The sequence below is a fragment of the Mustela putorius genome, unplaced genomic scaffold, assembly GCF_011764305.1.
Source record: "Mustela putorius furo isolate JIRA1106 unplaced genomic scaffold, ASM1176430v1.1 tig00003898_pilon_pilon_pilon, whole genome shotgun sequence".
Classification (NCBI taxonomy): Eukaryota; Metazoa; Chordata; class Mammalia; order Carnivora; family Mustelidae; genus Mustela; species Mustela putorius.
Window position 1 is genome coordinate 5,263,256 of NW_025422047.1, and position 15,724 is coordinate 5,278,979.

Genomic DNA, 15,724 nt, shown 5'->3' on the forward strand with positions numbered 1-15,724 from the left:
GCAAAGAAAACTACCAAATAGCCAGTTAAATTTGAATTTCATGTTTTAAAAATATTAGTATGAGCACATCTCATGCAATATTTGGGAATTATTTATACCAAACATTCACTACTTATCGGACACTCTCAAATTTAACTGGGTATTCTGTTGATTAATTTGGCAACCCTAGCAAGGGTTCTCCCCATTAGCAATAAAGTCTTTAGGATTCCCTCATGGGTGATTAAAATGTAACCATTCCCTCCAGATTTACAGTGTAGTGCCTGAGGAAAAAGCAGTCATACTACACTGTGATAAATTATAAAACAGAAAATGCAAAGAGGTCTGGATTCATAAGACAAGGAATGACTGAATGGGACTATGGTGATCATGAAGGTTTCTGAGCTGGTAACATTTGAGCTTGATCTTAAAGGATAAGTAGCTCATCCGACAAAGATATGAAGGCTTGGAAGAGCCTAGGAGCATCAGCATAGGAGCATTTGACCTGTGTGTAGAGGATGAGAGGTCAAGTTGATGGACATGAAGGATGAGGTTTGTAAGGTAGCTGGGGTAAACTGGTGAAGCAGCTTTGTGCCATGCTGCAGAATTTGAAACTTATTTTGATGGATAGGGAAGCCAGCAAGGGCTTTTCAGCTGAGTGGCATAATCATTTCTGTTTTTGAAAGATAATTCTGGTGGCAGATTGGAGTGGGCAGAACTCGTAGGCAGGGAGACCAATTAGGAGGTTATTGAAATAGCCCAGGCAAGAAAAGATGAGCTTATTTCAACTAAGGCAGCCGTGGTGGAAATAGTCAGGGAAGCAAAAATTTCAGAGACATTTAGGTGGTAGAATCAATACCACTTCGGGATGATGGATGCACTGGGGCAGGGAGACAGAGGGTAGAGTGGATGCGGTGGACGTCTCCAGACTGATGAGAGGCATTATTTTTACTCGGATTGTCTATCTGTAGAATGGACCGATAGTACTCACTGCATTCACTTCCTGAGGCTACTGTGAAGCGCAATTAAGATCATTTTTATGTGAAAGTGGTTTGTCGAGTATAAAGAGCTGTAAAAATATACGGCTGTTAAATGAACACGCATCTATCTCAGTAGACAGTGAACTTTTTCAGGACAGAGTTTACATTTTGTTTATCTTTGGCGTTCCCTTAGCATCATGCCTCGAATGTGTAGGTAACCGACACATGTTTGGAGTGTTGGATCGAATTTAAACCTCTGCCACGCCAAACAAAAAACCACAGTTTGTTTGGTTTCTTCACCGTCTTGTTGGTGTGTATCTGGAAGGACATAACAGACCCGGGCCAGTGAAGATAACCAACAAAATCAGAGCCGCAAATCCCACGAGAAATATTGACTTAAATAATGCTTGTGCTGGAGAAAGTCGCTTTGTCTTTGTTCGCAGATATACTGAGGGCCTTCATTGCTGCCCAAACAGCTTTTCTTTTTTACATCTCTCCCATTACAAAGTATTTAAAATCCAAAAGAAATTGTCTGCTTAATCTGTTTCAGACATCACCACTTGGCACAGCTTAGTCTAGGTGGGGAATACTCATGCCTTCTCTCTGTATCCCAATATCTAGCCCCATGCCTGCTTACAATAAAAGTGTTATGACTGAAAGGAGATGATTATTTCCAAGTTAAGTTCCACTCAGACTTTGAGTATGACTGACTCTTCTCACCAACCAAGAAACTGTAATGTGGAATTTTATGGCAAAATATGGGTAGCACATTTTCAAATAATAATCCCATCAGATTTTTGTCCTCTGACAATAAATCCACCTCCCTCATTCTTTTCCCTTTTTCTTTTCTTTTTTTTTCCCCCTCATTGATTCTGTTGTTTATTAGGTTATTCTGATTCTAAGAATAATTTTTTCTACTTTCCTATAATGGTTTTTCTCTCCATTTGGATCAAAATAATATACAGAGAGAAGTATAGCATAAATCTTCGTTTCCATCAGGTACAAATTATTGTATTATTATTATTATTTTTAAAGATTTTGTTTATTTATTTGAGAGAGAGACAGAGAGAGAGAGCATGAGAGGGGAGAAGGTCAGAGGGTGAAGCAGACTCCCCGTGGAGCTGGAGCCCAATGTGGGACTCGATCCCGGGACTCCAGGATCATGATCTGAGCTGAAGGCAGTCGCTTAACCAACTGAGCCACCCAGGTGCCCTGTATTATTATTTTATTAATTACTGTTTGTAATTATTTATCGAACACATATCAGAGTCATTTATTACTCTAAAACTTTACATCTCATTTAAATCTTAATCCTATAAAATAGCTCATACTATGCCCCTTTTATATATGAGGGAACTGAGACTTTAAAAAGATTAAGTAAGCTGTTCCAGGTCAAAGAATTTGACATAGTCAGGATTCAGACTGGGTCTTGCTGATTCCCCCATCATTTCCTGCTTACTAAACCGATGATTCTCAAACCTTAACAACAATTTCCTGGAAGTCTTATTAACCATAAAGTGGTAGGTCTCACTTCCAGAGTAATTCAGAGTGATTCAGGAAGCTGGATGGGACAATGTCTTTATAGCTCCAACAAGTTCCCGGGTGATCCTGATGTTGCTGACCCAGCGAACATACTTTGAGAACCACTGAACTGAACAGCACTGCCTAATACTGGCTCATTATTGTGTTCCAAGTCTGTGACAGTCATTGACCTGAGCAGTGAGGATTCAAAGATGGGTGAGGCACTTCTTTCATTTAGGAGTTTACAGTCTAGCTGAGGAGAGGGATAACTAAACAGAGCATCAATAATCTAAATATGGTAAGCTCTATAAAGTTATATGCATGTAGTGCTAGGGAAACATTGAGTGGCAAACCCCAACCAGGTGGGGAGGCAGGGGGTGGCCAAAGAAAGCATACTGGAAAAAAGTAATTATTATTATTTTTTAAAGATTTTATTTATTTATTTGACACACAGAGAGAGAGATCACAAGTAGGCAAAGCAGCAGAGATAGAGGGGGAAGCAGGCTCCCCACTGAGCAGAGAGCCCAATGTGGGGCTCAATCCCAGTACCCTGAGATCAGGACCTGAGCTGAAAGTAGAGGCTTAACCCACTGAGCCACACAGGCACCCCAAAAAGTAATTATTTTTTTATATTTTTAATTAAAAAAATTTTTTTAAGATTTTATTTATTCATTTGACGGAGAGAGTGAGTGAGAAACTAAGTAGGGGGAGTGGCAGGCAGAAGGAGAAACAGACTCCCTGCTGAACAAGGAGCCCCATGCAGGGCTCAATCCCAAGACCCTGGGATCATGAATGAGCCAAAGGCCGACGCTTAACTGACTGAGCCACCCAGGCACCACTGGAAAAAAGTAATTCTTAAGCCAAATTTTAAAGAATGACCAGGAGTAAGGGAAAGAAGAGGGAAAGATGGAAACAGTATGTATAAAACACAAAGATATTACAGGTTTGGTATATTAAGAAAATTATCCATAGTTTGTTATAACTAGAATATAAGCAATTACAGGATGTCAGAGGAGGTCTTACATGTGACCTTGAGTTTGGATTCTATCTTTGAAGAAAGACTTGAAATGGCAGCTATGTAAAATATACATCTAACATCATATTTAAATGGAAAAGGCTGAATGCTTTCCCTCTAAGATTAGGAACAAGGCAAGGATGTATACTCCCATGACCTCTATTCAGTATTGTACTAGAGTATCCAGTCAGTGAAATGAGGAAAGATCAATAAATTAAAAAGTATCCGGAGAAATAAAACTGTTTATTGAAAATTGTCTATCAATAAAATCCTACCAAATCTACAAAAGTGGTACTAAAACTAACAAATGAATTTAGCATAGTTGTAGCATCTAAGCTCTATGGAAGTCCATTATATTTCTATAAAATAGCAATAGAAAATTGAAAATTTAAATTTAAAAATATAATTTACAACAATATCAAAAATACTTGAGGATAAATCTGACAGAAGATGTATGTGGCCTATACACTGAAAATGACAAAACAATGGTGAAAGAAAGAAGACATAAATAAATGGAGAGAAATACCATGTTCATGTATCAAAAGATTCACTTTTATTCATGTAAATTCTCCCCAAATCGATCTGTAATTTCGATGCAATCTCAATTAAAATCCCAACAGGCATTTTTGGCAGTATGAATTTCTAAAATTCATATGGAAATGTAATTGATCTAGAATAACCAAAATAACTGTGAAAAAGAAGAATAAAGTTTAAAAACTTACATTACCTTTCAAGATTGATCCTAAAGCAATCAAAATCGAGACTGTGTGATGTTGATATAGAAATAAACATATAGGGGCGCCTGCCCCTATATGTGGGTTAAGCCGCTGCCTTCGGCTCAGGTCATGATCTCAGGGTCCTGGGATCGAGCCCCGCATCGGGCTCTCTGCTCAGCGGGGAGCCTGCTTTCTCCTCTCTCTCTGCCTGCTTGTCATCTCTCTCTGTCAAATAAATAAATAAAATCTTAAAAAAAAAAAAGAAATAAACATATACATCAGTGCAACAGAATACAGAGTACACAAATGGATCCATACGTGTATATACAACTGACTTTTGACAATGAAAGCAATTCAGTAGAGAGAGGACAGTGTTTTTGACAAATGGTACTTAAACAGCTGGATATCCATACACAGATAAAATTGAATGACTTTTGTTCATACCTCCTACTATATACAAAAATTAACTAAATCTGGATTAGAGAGCTATTTGCAAAATCCTAAAAGTCTAAAACTTCCAGAAGAAAAGTTTTTGATCTTGGATTAGGTAAAGATTTCTCAGGTACAACAACAGAAGCACAACTCATAAAAGAAAAAAATTGGGGGGACACCTGGGTGGCTCAGTGGGTTAAAGCCTCTGCCTTCGGCTCAGGTCATGGTCCCAGCGTCCTGGGATCGAGCCCCGCATCGGGCTCTCTGCTCCATGGGGAGCCTGCTTCCTCCTCTCTCTCTCTGCCTGCCTCTCTGCCTACTTGTGATCTCTGTCAAATAAATAAAATCTAAAAACAAACAAACAAACAAACAAACAAAAAACAACTCAATAATATAAAAACAATCTAATTTAAAAATTGGGCAAAAAGTTTGAACAGATACTTTCTTTTTTTAAAGATTTTATTTATTTATTTGAGAGAGAGAGAGAGAGCATGCCTGAGCAGCAGAAAGGGGCAGAGGAAGAGGCAGAAGCAGACTCCACTTGTAGACAAGCATTCAAAACAGCCTCATTGTAATAGTCAGAAACTGAAAATAACTCAAATGTTCACCAACATATGAATAGACAAACCAAGGGTGGTATTACCATGTAATGCAATCATTCTCAGCAATACAATTGAGTGAACATGTAACATCATAGATGAATCTCAACATAATTATGCTGAAAGTAGCCACAAAAGAAAAACAGTACATATTCTATGATTCCATGTATATAAATTCCTAAATTATAAGCTAATGTATAGTTATAGAGATCAGAACAGTTGTTGCCTTGGAATAGGGAGGACGTGGGGAAATTGAGAGGGAATTACAAAGAGCACAAGAAAATTTGGGGGTCCAATATCTATGTTCAGCATCTTGATTTTTATCATGATTTTATGGATACATACTTATTTGAAAACCTATCAAATGTAAATTTTACTGGTTATCTTATGCCAATTTTGTTTTATGCCTGTTTATTTTATGTCAGTTATACCTCAGTAAGTCTTTTTTTTTTTTTTTTTTTTTAGAATTTATTTGTGTGGTATGCTTTCAGTTTCTAGAACAGGATAGGACAGAACTCTATTCTACAATCTATTTCAAGCAGTATACAATTTTTAAACATTATTTATAAAGAAAAATACAGCCCTATGTCTATAAATCACAGTATCATTATCTCTTACCATAGTAATCTCACAAAAATGTCCACCATGAATCAAAAGTCTATAATTCTAGTTTTGACTGATATTGCCTAACTGGATGGCCTCAGAAATCAGCACAATACCTCTAAACCTAGCTTTCCGCATTCCTAACATGAAGGCATTGGATGGGTGAAGGGGCATCGTATTATCTATCTGTGTTCAGGGGCTGGGTGGCATGAGGAGGACAGTAGGAGGAGGTAAACTGGCAAAGTTCCAGAACCCCTTTTTCTTGCTTAGGATTGAATATCTGCTCCTCATCCCAATTCTTTTGTTAAAGCCTTGATCTCTTTGTGAAGGTTTTTGGAAGTGGGGCCTTTGGGAGATAATTAAGTGTAGGTGAGGGCATGAGGATGGAGGCCCCCTCCTCCCACCCAGTGGGTGAGGGGATTAGAGTCCTTATAAGGAGATAAGAAGACCAGAGTCCACTCTCTTTCCAGGTGAGAACACAGCAAGATGGCAGCCATCTTCAAGCCAGAAAGAGAGTCCTTACCAGAACCCGGCCATGTGGCACCCAAATCTTGGACTTCCCAGCCTCTGGAACTGTGAGAAATAAATGTCTGTCATTTCACCCATGCAGTCTATGGTGTTTTATTATAGCCACCCAAGCTGACTAAGACACTTCACCAACCAGAGTGGTTCTGCTTCTACCAGTTCTGTATAATGAGTTTGTCCATAAGGCTTATTTTGAAGAATCAGTTTTCATGGATTTCAAAAGAAAATGTACAGCTATAGTAGATGACCTCCAAAATGCCCTCAGGTGTAAAATACTGTGATCTTCATTAGTGAGATTCAATCCACCAAGCATCTGTTGTGATTCTTCACGAGGAGACATTTGTTGGCAAAGTTGTTTTACAAAATATTAAGGAACTCCTCGTAGCCCTCCAGAAGTTTCCTACCCAGATCCTTTTGGTATTTCATCTTGATTCAAATGAGAGTGATGCTCTTCCCTGTGTGTATCAGCAGTGTGCTCCTGGGGGGTCTGTGGCCCCACACAGAGGACCAGGATCAGAACAGACAGTAGGCTTTCATACTACAGACTGTGCTTTCATATGCAGAGTCCAACAGCTGTCCTGGTGGCCCCTCCAGCTGTATCTGCTCCTCTCCAGTCTCATGGTGGTTCTCAAGGCCCCTATAATTATTCATTTGTGAGTCTAAGTAATTCAGAAAACTGGCTTCTCAGAAGCCTTTAGATAGTCATGCACCCAAACCTACTGATCTGTGTGGGAGTCATGTTTTATGAGACCCGACTTGCCTTGCAGCCTCACAACTCTTCCTATTGTTGGGCTGGCAGAAATAAAAGGCTACTTAAGATGGCGAAAGTCCCCACCACAAAACCCGACTTGGACAGGAGAACAAAGACCCAAGCAGGAATCTGAAAACCCTCCCGCCTCCGGCTCCCGTGGACCAATGGGATCCTGACAAGTGGGAATCTGAGACCCTCCCGCCCCGGGCTCCAGTGGACCAATAGGACCCCGAGGAGCAGGCGAAATATCCAAATAAGGGAAACTTGCCAAGAGACCCCTGAACTCCCCTCGAGGTCCCTTAAAAGCCCCCTTCTCCCTGCCTTGGGCGCGACTTCCGCCACTCTGCTTTCCAGAGTCGCGGAACCTCGCCGGAGGGTGCCGACCTCCTCCCGGCACAACTTTCCTGGCTCCCCTTCTCCTGAGCCCTGAAACTTCGCCAGAGAGTGTTTTTAATAAATCTTGCCTTGCACCCACTTTGCCTGGTGTTGTGTTTATCTCGCCGGAAAAACTTCACACCTATAATTTTTTTTTTTTTAACTTTAAGGTATTTGTGCATTGTGCCTGTGTTCTTTTTTATTCCCCTAATTACAGTGACTCAGTTTGTTTTTCTAGTGCCCACATCCTTTTCCCACAAACTTCAAGTATTGGAAACATGGTATAGTGGAAAGGAAGCCTAGACTCTAATTCTGGCTTTGTCATTCAGCATCCCATGTGATGGGGATGGGAGGACACTTGGGTCATCTTCCGAGCCTCAGTTTTCTCATCTGAAAATAGGGGGGTTAGATTAGTTCTTTCTAAAACATTTTACCTACCATTGCTAATGGGAAATGATTTGGGACTTACCATAACACCTAGTAAGTACGGATTGATTTTAACACACACTAGAAGAATACGTAATTGTTACATCAAACCAGCTGAAATTATATTTTAATCTAATTAGTAGCTTATTTAATGGTAAGTGTTTTAAAGTGAATTGATTTAGAATTCACTTAAATTAGTAAGCCTATTCAAGAGGCAATGGAGTGTGGCAAAAGTTGGGAAAATGGGGTGCAGAGTAGTGGCCTGAAAGCAGTGTTATGTTTTCCCTCACTCTTTCACAGGAAAGCGGCATTTCCTCATTTTTCTTGATGTTGGGTGGGAGTCATATGCCTGAATTCTGCCCAATGAAATGCGAACACAGGTCATGTGTCACTTCCAGGAAGAGCCAGTGTACCCTTTCCATCTTTCTGTTCTCTTGCCATTCCAACTTTGGAGGCTATGGCGGTATCATGATGTGGAAAGACCTTGACTGATCAGATGAATGAAAGTGTCTCTTAAACCAAACTAAGAAACAAACTTTTGTTGTGTTAAGCCACAGAGATTTCTGAGTTTGTTATCTCGGTTTAGTTTATCTTAGCCTGACGAACACAAAGCATGATAAGATAGTCAAGTTCCATCTAGCTCTAAAATTCTACATTCTTTTTTGTCTGTTACCTTCTTGTTTTGGTTTTTGTTTTTTTAAAGATTCTATTTATTTGAGAGAGAGCATGAGAAGGGGAAGATCAGAGGGAGAAGCAGACCCCTTGCTGAGTGGGGAGTCCAATGCAGGCCTCCATCCAGGGACTCCGGGATCACGACCTGAGCTGAAGGCAGTCACTCAAACAACTGAGCCACTCAGGTGCCCCCTTCTTGTTCAGTTTTAACCTATACTTTCTTCTGGTCTTCTAACTCCAGAGAAGTCCCATTTAATTAATTTGCGTACGTTTTTGTCCTTCCAACTATCGCTGTTTTTAGACATTTATTTTAATTACGGCCATAGTTCTGGGTAACCACATAGAATACCTCTCACAACCAAAGAGGACATGGCAGTTAGTGCAACTGCCTAGTTGCGGTGCCTTTCTGAGTAGACTTTGGTGACCCTCAGCTTGCAGACTACTCACATAAAGATGACATTTTCTGCAGAAACTTGTTCACTATCAATAGCACCACTTCCAACAGTGATGAGCCTTTGTCCTTGGCTTAAAAAAGCCACTTCTCTTACTGTTCTGTGTCAGACCAGCCAACTTCTCCTATTGGTTCCCAACATCCACCAGCAATAGATATTCTTAGAAATTAGGCTATAGGAAGCTCTTCTATCAACCCCACTCATAGTATGAACCTTTGAAAGCCCCAAATAGCCAGAGGAGCCTGCTTACTTCTACCTTCAGCATAACCCAGAACAGCCACATGATAAAAATCACCATTTAAAAAAATATTTTCTCTGAATGATTCATTTTATTGACAAGTTTACTATAAGTGAAAAGCAATCAGAAACATTAAACAGATGTTTAATGCTTAATAAAGTGTATTTCTCTGGCAATATAAACAAATTTGTGATTCTATCTGAGGAATATATTTTCCCGTGTTCTTCAGGATAAACTAAAACAAGAATTAAATAATAATAAATCATAATAATTTATTACTACAAATTATTATTATAATTGCTAAACTTAAAACAAGAAGTTGGTCAGTACTGGGGCTCCTGGGTGGCTCAGTCAGTCAAGCACCTGCCTCTTGATTTTGGCTCAGGTCATGACCTCAGGGTCGTGAGATGGAGCCCTGCATTGGGCTCCTGCTTATTGCAGAGTCTGTTTGAGATTCTCTCTCTTTCTCTTTCTCTCCTTTGCTCCACCCCTGCTCTCTCCCTCTAAAATAAATAAATCTTTTTTTTTAATTTAGTCAATACTAAATCTAATAATTCCTATATCCTAAAAGAAATAATTATTTAGATATAATCATGATATTCAGCTGTTATATTTCCCTATAGACTTCTATACCACCATTATTTTTTTTGCTTCTCTAAAATTATTTTTAAATTAACATATAATGTATTATTTGCCCCAGGGGTACAGGTATGTGAATCATCAGGCTTACACATTTCACAGCACTTGCCATAGCACATACCCTCCCCAGTGGCCATAACCCAACCGCCTTTTCCCTAGCCCTCATTCCCCGGCACTCCTCAGTTTGTTTCCTGAAATTAGGTCTCTTATGGTTTATCTCCCCACCGATCCCATCTTGTCTCATTTTTTTCCTCCCTACCCACCCCCCATAACTCCCTGCCCTGACTCTCAAATTCCTCATATCAGAGAGGTATATGCTGTTCTTTCTCCAGCTCCTGTAGATGTAGGGTTGGGTTGTATACTGGAGACCTTTCTTATTTCTTGAGAAAGGCTTGTATTGCTATATACTTTCCTCTCAGGACTGTCTTTGTTGTGTCCCAAAGATTTTGAACTGTTGTGTTTTCATTTTCATTTGTTTCCATGAATTTTTAAAATTCTTCTTTAATTTCCTGGTTGACCCATTCATTCGTTAGTAGGATGCTCTTTAGCCTCCATGTATTTGAGTTCTTTCCAACTTCCCTCTTGTGATTGAGTTCTAGCTTCAGCACATTGTGGTCTGAAAATATGCAGAGAATGATCCCAATCTTTTGGTACAGTTGAGACCTGATTTGTGACCCATGATGTGATCTATTCCGGAGAATGTTCCATGTGCACTAGAGAAGAATGTGTATTCTGTTGCTTTGGGATGGAATGTTCTGAATATATCTGTGGATGCCCATCTGGTCCAGTGTGTCATTTAAGGCCTTTATTTCCTTGTTGATCTTTTGCTTGGATGATCTGTCCATTTCAGTGAGGGGGCTGTTAAAGTCCCCTACTACTATTGTATTATTGTTGATATGTTTCTTTGATTTTGTTATTGTTTTATAAAATTGGCTGGTCCCATGTTAGGGGCATAGATATTTAAAATTGTTAGATCTTGTAGGACAGACCCTCTAAGTACGATATAGTGTCCTTCCTCATCTCTTATTATGGTCTTTGGCTTAAAAGCTAATTTATCTGATATAAGGATCGCCACCCCAGCTTTCTTTTGCTGTCCATTAGCATGGTTAATTGTTTTCCACATTCTCTCTTTAAATCTGGAGGTGTCTTTGGGTATAAAATGAGTCTCTTGTAGACAGCATATCGATGGGTCTTGTTTTTTTAATCCATTCTGATATTCTGTGTTTTTTTATTGGGGCATTTAGCCCATTTACATTCAGGGTAACTATTAAAAGATATGAATTTGGGGCCTTTGTATTGCCTCTAAGGTGACTGTTACTGTATATTGTCTCTGTTCCTTTCTGGTCTGTTACTTTTAAGGCTTTCTCTTTGCTTAGAGGATCATCTTCAATATTTCCTATAGGAATGGTTTAGTGTTTGCAAATTCTTTTAATTTTTTATTTGTCCTGGAAGCTTTTTATCTCTCCTTCTATTTTCAGTGACAGCCTAGCTGGATACAGTATTCTTGCCTGCATATTTTGCTCATTTAGGGCTCTGACTATATCATGCCAGTTCTTTCTGACCTGCCAGATCTCTGTGAATAGCTCTGCTGCCAATCTAATATTTCTACTGTTGTATGTTACAGACTTCTTGCCCTGAGCTGCTTTTAGGATTTTCTCTTTGTCGCTGAGACTTGTAAGTTTTACTATTAAATGACAGAGTGTGGACTTATTTTTATTGATTTTGAGGGGGATTCTCTGTGCCTCCCGGATTTTGATGTTTGTTTCCTTCACCAAATTAGGGAAATTCTCTACTATAATTTGTTCCAATATACCTTCTGCCCCTCTCTTTCTTCTTCTTCTGGGATCCCAATTATTCTAATATTGTTTCATCTTATGATATCACTTATCTCTCGAATTTTCCCCTTATGGTCCAGTAGTTGTTTGTCTCTCTTTTGCTCAGCTTCTTTATTCTCCATCATTTGGTCTTCTATATCAGTAATTCTCTCTTCTGCCTCATTCATCCTAGAAGTAAGAGACTTCATTTTTTATTGTACCTCATTAATAGCTTTTTTATTTCAACTTGGTTAGATTTTCATTCTTTTATTTCTCCAGAAAGAGATTTTATTTCTCCAGAAAGGATTCTCTAATAACTTCCATGCTTTTTTCGAGCCCAGCTAGCACCTTGAGAATCATCATTCTGAACTCTAGCTCTGACATATTACTTATGTCCATATTAATTAGGTCCCTAGTCATCAGTATTTCCTCTTGTTCTTTTTTATTTTTATTTTTTTATAGTGAGTTTTTCTGCCTTGTCATTTTATCCGGGTAAGAGTAAATGAATGAGAGAACAAAATACTGAAAGGGTAACAACAACCCCCCAAAAATATATACTAACCAAATCAGAAGAGACCCAAAATCAGGGGGAGAAAAATGGGGGGAAAAAAAAAAAAAAAAATATATATATAGGACTGGTGAATAGAACAGTGCTACACACTTTATTTTGGGTGTATTTTGATCTGTTAGAAGAAACTGTATCCCAAAATTTTAAAGGAAAAAAAAAAAACCTATGTGTATATAAAAAATAAGGTTAAATATAATGAAGGGATAAAATATGACTATAACAATGAAAATTTAAAAAGATTTTTTAAAGGTATTGATAAGATAAAATAGCTAAAAATATTAAAACAGGAGAGGGGAAAAAATTTTAAAAATAGAATAAGAAAAAAATAAAATTAAAAAATTTTAACTTTGGAACACTAAAGGATCATGGGGTAAAGACCATGAATTCTATGTGTTGCTTTCCCCTACCTCTGGAGTTCTGCAGTTCTCATTGGTCCGTGAACTTGGTCATGGCTGGATGTTCTTGCTGATGTTCTAGGGAAGGGGCCTGTTGCAGTGATTTTCAAATGTCTTTGCCCAAAGGCGAAATTGCTCTGCCCTTACCAGGAGTCAGGCTAAGTAATCTGCTCGGGTTTGCTCTTGGTAGTTTTTGTTCCCTGGATGCTTTCCATACAGCTTTGGAGGACAGGAATGCAGATGGCAGCTTCCCAATCTCTGGCTGGTAGGCATTGAGAGCTCAGAGCCCCACTCCTCAGTGCGACCTCAAAGAAAAGCACTCAATCCCTCCTGTCTTCCTGGTCTTTGGCCACACTCCAACCTCATCCGGCCTGTGACCAAGCATTTCTATCTCTAGTGCACGGCCCCATTTGGAGTCTCCAAACCCAGATGATTTCTGCAGCATGTTCCCATGCCACTCCTCCCAGAAGAGGAAGGTGAATCTCCCCAGATCTGCTCTTGTTGGGTCACTGCCTGAAGAGCGATGGCCCAACTGTGCTTTGGTTCATGGTTTAAGGTAACCCCAAGCTAAGAGTGCGCTCCTTGGCTCCGTCTCTGCAGCCAGTGTGGCAGTTCTGATACCTGGGAGCTCTGCCACACTCACACACCCCTGGTCTTTTTGTGATCCCATGGTTCCTGAGACCACATTGTCCCCATGAGGGCTCCACCACCCACTTAGCTTCTGGAGTGATGTCCTTCAGTGGAGCAGACTTCTAAAAGTTCTGATTTTGTGCTCTGCTGCTCTCTCACTTGCTGGGAGGCAGCCCCTACCCCCATGTTCTATCTTCCTGTATGTTGCCTCCAATTTACTTCTCCACACGTCCTACCTTCCAGAAAGTGGTTGCTTGTCCGTTCCTAAGATTACTCCTCTTCTTCTCTTCTATCTCCTGTTGGGTTTGTAGCTGTTCAGAATGGTTTGATGACTATCTAGCTGGACTCTTGAGACCTGATGATATTTAGGTCTCCTACTCTTCCACCATATTGCTCCTTCCCCACCAAATCATCATTTTAATACTTGGAAGTTGATTACATTTTGGACTTCGTATTGGCTTGTGTTGTCTGGTTTTTGTCATTTAGCAGTTATAGATATTTGTAAAAAAAAAAGGTATTATTTGTTCAAGAAGCATGATTGAGGGTCTGGGTCAAATCACAACCTGTTAGTTCTAATCACTGCCACTGCTCTATCTACCTATCTCATTTGTAAGGTCTGCAAACTTTTTATCTCTCTGTTCCCCGAAGGACATTACATTTTGATTCAATTTGCTTATAGTGCTTGACCAATCAATGTATTAAATGTGCTGCTCAGACCCTGGAACTAAGAGAAAGTTTTTAACAATGTCAACTGATGAAAACTTTGAAATTAGATATAGCATTTTCCTTACTGAAGATAATATAGAAATCTAATTATCTTGAGACTCAATACATACAGCAGTGGTGACCCTTCAAATGGTACAGGAAAGCAGTGACTTTTACTCTGTGAGTTCATAAATGGGATGTTTATTTGTATTTTAGAAATTTCTAAAAATTATTTGTCCTAATTTAAATAATTTAAATTAAAATAATAGTCCTAAATTATCTTAGGACTATTAAAAATCTTTCATCACTCAAAACACCATATGTGTGACAATACTGATGCCTGTCTAAAATCACAAAACCATGGAATTATAGAAGAGTGGAAATGGAAGAAAACTATCAACTGTATGTCTTGGCTCCCTGTTTGACAGAGAAGTAAACACTGGGACAAACACACACACACACACACAAATATTTTATTTCTTGTAACTTTACTGAGATATAATACATATACTATATAACTTGCCAATTTTAAGTGTATAATCCAATGGTTTTTAGCGTATTCAAAAAGTTACACAATCACTGTGACAATCAGTTTTGGAACACTTTCATCACCCACATACCCATTAATAGTCACTACCCATTTCCCCCTATTCCCCTAGCCCTAGGCAAATGCCAATCTACCTGCTATCCATAATGATTTGTTTATTCCAGATATTTCATTGAAATGGACCCATGCAATATGTGAAATATGTGGTCTTCTGTAATGGCTTCTTTCACTTTACAAATGTTTTTGAGATTCATCCACATTGTAGCATGCACCATTACTTCATTCCTTTTTAACTGCTTCATAATTTTCCATTGTATTCCTCTGTCACACTTTGGGTATCTATTCATCCGTTGATGGACATTTAGGTTGTCTTCACATTTTGGCTGTTATGAACAATGCTGCCATAAAAATTTGTGTATAAGTTTTTATGTGGGCATAAGTTCTCATTTCCCTTAGGTATATACTCAGTAATACAATTACTAGATCATGTGTTGACATATGTTACCTTAAAAGGCACTGTAGTTTTCCAAACTAGCTACACCATTTTACATTCCTGCCAGTAGTGTAACAGAGTTATACTTACTCCATATTTTGACCAGAATTTATCATTACCTGCTTTTTGAATTATTATATTAGGTATCCTACTGGGTGGGATGTAGTATCTTACCTTGGTTCTAATTTGCATTTCCCTGATGGCTAATGATGTTGAGAATCTTCTCATGTGCTTATTAACCATTTATATATTATCTATGATGACCTATCTGTTCAGATTCTTTGCCCATTCTTAAATTGGTTTTTCTTTTATTACTGAGTTATAAAATTGCTTTATATATTTTAGATACAAGTCCCTAATGATATGTATGATTTACAAATTTTTTCCTAGTCCATTGGTTGTCTTTTCATTTTCTTGATAGTGTTCTTTAAAGCACAATAATTTTTAATTGTACCAAACTCCCATTTGTTTTGTGTGTGTGTGTGTGTCTTGCAATTTTGATATCATATAAAAGAGACCATCACTCTAATCCAAGATCACATTGATTTATGCTTGTGTTTTCTTCCAAGAATTTTTCTAAAACTTTTATTTTCTTTTACATTTTTATAAAAGCTTTATTTTTCATATTAAGGTATTGTTTTATTTCTTACGT

The 15,724-nt window shown here is 38.6% G+C and overlaps 1 long non-coding RNA gene across 1 annotated transcript in view; it reads right to left on the reverse strand.

Annotated features, from left to right (window-relative positions):
* Positions 1-14,520: 14,520 nt before the first annotated feature.
* Positions 14,521-15,724, reverse strand: part of LOC101693733 — a 28,591-nt gene continuing 27,387 nt past the window's right edge. The window contains exon 3 of the long non-coding RNA XR_199287.3: positions 14,521-14,977. This is a non-coding gene — a long non-coding RNA (uncharacterized LOC101693733). The remainder of the gene's footprint in view (positions 14,978-15,724) is intronic.